The following is a 4071-nucleotide window of genomic DNA, read 5'->3' on the forward strand; positions in this document are numbered from 1 at the left end:
CACTACAGGGAAAATCTCTCCAAAAAAAAAAAAAAAACTGATAATAATAAATAAAATTAAATAATCAATTCTTCTTTTTTTAACTTTATTTATTTATTTATTTATTTATTTATATTTGATTTATATTTGAACAGAGAGGGACAGAGTGAGAGAGAAAGGGAAAGTGAGAAAGCAAGCTGCCAGGTCCAGGACTTGAACCGTAGTCAGCCATGTGGGAGTCTAGCACCCTTAACCACTGCGCCACCTGGCCCAATAGTCAATTCTTAAAAAAAAAAAAAAAAAAAAAAAGAAAAGGTTAGACCTTTGGTACCATGGAGGCTTTATTATTGTGACACTAATACACTGACGCATGGTACTCAATGTATCAATGTCTAGGTACTTGGTCCCGGAAAAGTCACTCTGCAAGTGTTTTTGTTTTTTAAAGTCACACTTGTGTTTGTTGAGACCTAAGTAAAGAGCACAGTTTTACTCTGTATCTATTGAGCATCTGTCAGGTATTGAGTAGATTCTGCCCTCACTGAGCTCTGCTAGACCAGCGACCAGTGGAGGTGTAGTGCCTCCTTCCCGGAAAACAGGCAGACTCTCACAGTGGCAGGTGAGGGCGGAGTGACTGGAGAAGGGATTGAGGGCCTGGTAGGAGTTCAAGAACAGGGCACCTCTGGGGGAGATGGGAGGCAAGAGGGCTTGTTGATCTGTTAGTTGCTATAGCAGTTCCTTCTCCCTTCCCAGACACAGTTTTCCCTCCTGGCAGTGGGCACCCCGAGTGCCCCCTGCAGGGTTCCGCTCTGGATGGAGAGACCACTGGGAGCTTCCTGAGGCTAGGCACTCCAGAGCTCTCTTTCTGTAGTGCCCCACAGGCAGAGGGTGGTGGGAGAGTGTGGACTCTGGAGTCAGGCAGTCAGGGTCTGAATTCTGGCGTGGCCACCCCCTAGCTGCGTGGTCATAAACAAGTCACTTCTGTCTCTGAATCTCAGTTTCTTCATGTGCAGAAAGAGAATAAGAAAATCTGCTTCCTAGAGCTGTGGGAGGAAGGAGGTGCCAGTGCCCGGGCGGGTCGGAGGTGCTCCACTAAAGCGACGTCCCCTCTCTGCTTTGTGATGGCACCTTTCTGTACCTCGACTTTCCATGTATTCAGGCCCCTGTGCTCCAAAGCAGATGCGGTGCCCACAGCCTCCTGTGGCCGATCATTCTGGTCTGCCTGTTGGACAGTATCTCTTTCTTCCTAGCTGGTAGAAATCTCTTCCACTGCAGCCGAAACTGGAGAACAGCTGGTGCCCTTCCGTTAGAGAATCACCTCATCCTTGTGGAGCTCGGCTGGCATTCAGGGGGTGTGGAGTGAGGATGACGAATCCAATTATGGCCAAGGCTACCAGCAGATCAAGCAAGGGGTGGGTTCCTCCTCCAGCCTGGAAACATCTCATTAGGGCCTCCTCCTGCCCAGTCCCAAATCAACCCAGAGGAAGATATTTAGGGCTCATGTGGACTTGATGGGAGATGGTACACAGCTGTTGGCAGGCAGAGCTAAGATGTGGATCTATCTATGGGCACTGCACCCAGCACTGGAGGTCTGGGATTCCACAGAACAGGCTTAGCTGGTAGGAGCCCCCCCGCCCCCCGCCGAGGCCATGCGGCCCTGATTAGAGTGGAGTTATCCACGGTCCCCAGCTCACAGCATAGTGTCTGGAACAGAGTGACTTAACGGATACCAGCCAAGGACTGTCTACCTGTGGGCATCTTTCCACTTATTTCGGTAAAACTGGGACATTAGAAAGTGGGTCTCAGGTAGGGGATGGCAGGGCGTAAGAAGGGGGTCATCCTGGTTTTCATACTCAAGAGCTCCACAATTTAGAAAATGAAAGGTTGGGACACTGTGCACTCCTTCATTTAAATATTTGATTTAAGTAATTATTTTATTTATTTTGATATTTTTTCCATAGGGTATGTGTAATCCCTGAAGAGAGACAGAGAGAGGGAGAAAGTGAGAAATCACCCCTCAGGGGGATTGGCCATGCCACAATTCCTTCTCCGCCATTCTCCGTTCAGGTTTTTGGGTACACACACGCGAGTGCCTGGCGTGTTTTCTTGGCAGGGCGTAAGAAGGGGGTCATCCTGGTTTTCATACTCAAGAGCTCCACAATTTAGAAAATGAAAGGTTGGGACACTGCGCACTCCTTCATTTAAATATTTGATTTAAGTAATTATTTTATTTATTTTGATATTTTTTCCATAGGGTATGTGTAATCCCTGAAGAGAGACAGAGAGAGGGAGAAAGTGAGAAATCACCCCTCAGGGGGATTGGCCATGCCACAATTCCTTCTCCGCCATTCTCCGTTCAGGTTTTTGGGTACACACCCGCGAGTGCCTGGCGTGTTTTCTAAGCCACACAGTCGGCCATGAGGGATCTAGTGCCCCAACTACCACATCACCTGCTGGCCCTTCCTCTATTTATTTTTCCTTTTTAAAAGTTTATTTATTTGGGGGCTGGCGGATGGTGTGGTAGTTAAAGGCACTGGATTCCCACATGGCCGACCACAGTTCAAGACCCAGACTTGGTGACTTGCTTTCTCCCTTTCCCTTTCTCTCTCTCCACTTAAATTTAAAAAAACAATAACAAATGGAATTAATTAAATAATTTATTTTGTAAAAGTTTCTTTATGTCTTCTATGAGTGAGAGAGAGGAAGAGATGGACAGAGAGACATCACCCCCAGCAGGGTCTCGACACCGCAGTCCACCCCTAACTTAGCCAGCTCCAGATCATGCGCACATGTGTGGCTGGCATACTAGGAAGCCTTGGACACGAACCTGGGGCCTTCCCACGTGGGTCAGCTTTGCTGAGGGTTGCATTTTATGGCTGCACCACCATCAGGTCCCCACTCTATTCAGTGCACATGACGGTTAGTAACGGTGAGAATGGAAACCTCTGGAAGACCTCGGTTACTTCCCCGTGTCTCCTGGGGAAACTAAGAGGGAATGAAGATCTGGGTTATAAACAAGGAAGGTCGGAAACGCTGCACAGCAGCTGGAAGGGAGATGAAGGGTCTCAGACTGAATCCTGCATGGCCGACCGCTCGGCTCAAGTCTCAGACCCAGTGGCTTGAAAAACACGCAGGCACGTGTGTATATGTGCCCCCCCAAGCCCCAAGAGTAGAGTGGAGGAGAGGGGATTGCCATACAACCATGCCCTTGGAGGGGGATTTTTCACCACTCCCCCTGTCTCTTTCTGGCAAATGCATGCAACCTATGGCAAAACTAAAAAAAAAAAAAAAAGAAGAAGAAAACAAAAGCCGTGGTATCACGCCTGTGTTCACATCTGGGAGATACTAGAAACAGGAAAGGCAGAGGACTGCGAGTCAGGAGGCCTCTGCTTCAGCCCACGTTTTGTCATAACCAGGCTGTGCGGCTCTGGGCAGGTCAGCGTCCCCCTGGGGTCTGTGCAGTCAGACGGAAGAAGAGAGCAGCTGGGAGAGAGCCGGCTGGATGCCGTCGGCCCCAGGTATAAGAGGACAGGAAGCCCTGCAGGAAGAGTCACCTGGCCCTAGTGACAAAGCAGCAGATTCTAGAGAGGACAGCTATGCATTTGTCCAGATGATGCCACTGCACACAGGTCTGGTCCCACCGGCCTCACGGGCACTGCCAGCTAGCTGAGGTCCAATCACCAGAGGGGACTTTATCAAGGCCTCCCTCTGACCCTATTGCTATCACCATCCTGGGTCCCTCCAATGAGCCCAAGCTAAGGGGCCTTGTGACTGCACCTGTGACTAATGGGCTGACTCCTCATAGACATCTGGTGTCCACCCAGAGGCCTTGCCCACTGCTGGAGGGGGCTGACCTCTCCGGGGTGCCGTTGTCATTCCATGGCTGCCAGGGCAGCAGGCAGAGGGCTCACGGTCCAACCCACAGCCAACCTGCCTTTTCTCTAAAAGTGAAAACATGCCTGTTGTTCCAAGCCATCTGGCTGGAGCCTGATAAGAAGGTCTTATCCTTCACTCCACCCAATGTGGACCACAGAGTTTTCAGGAGGCCTGGGCAGCTCCGTGGAGAGCCCAGGCCACAGGCTGGGGACAGCGGCA

The sequence above is a fragment of the Tupaia chinensis genome, unplaced genomic scaffold, assembly GCF_000334495.1.
Source record: "Tupaia chinensis unplaced genomic scaffold, TupChi_1.0 Scaffold000627_1, whole genome shotgun sequence".
Taxonomy (NCBI): domain Eukaryota; kingdom Metazoa; phylum Chordata; class Mammalia; order Scandentia; family Tupaiidae; genus Tupaia; species Tupaia belangeri.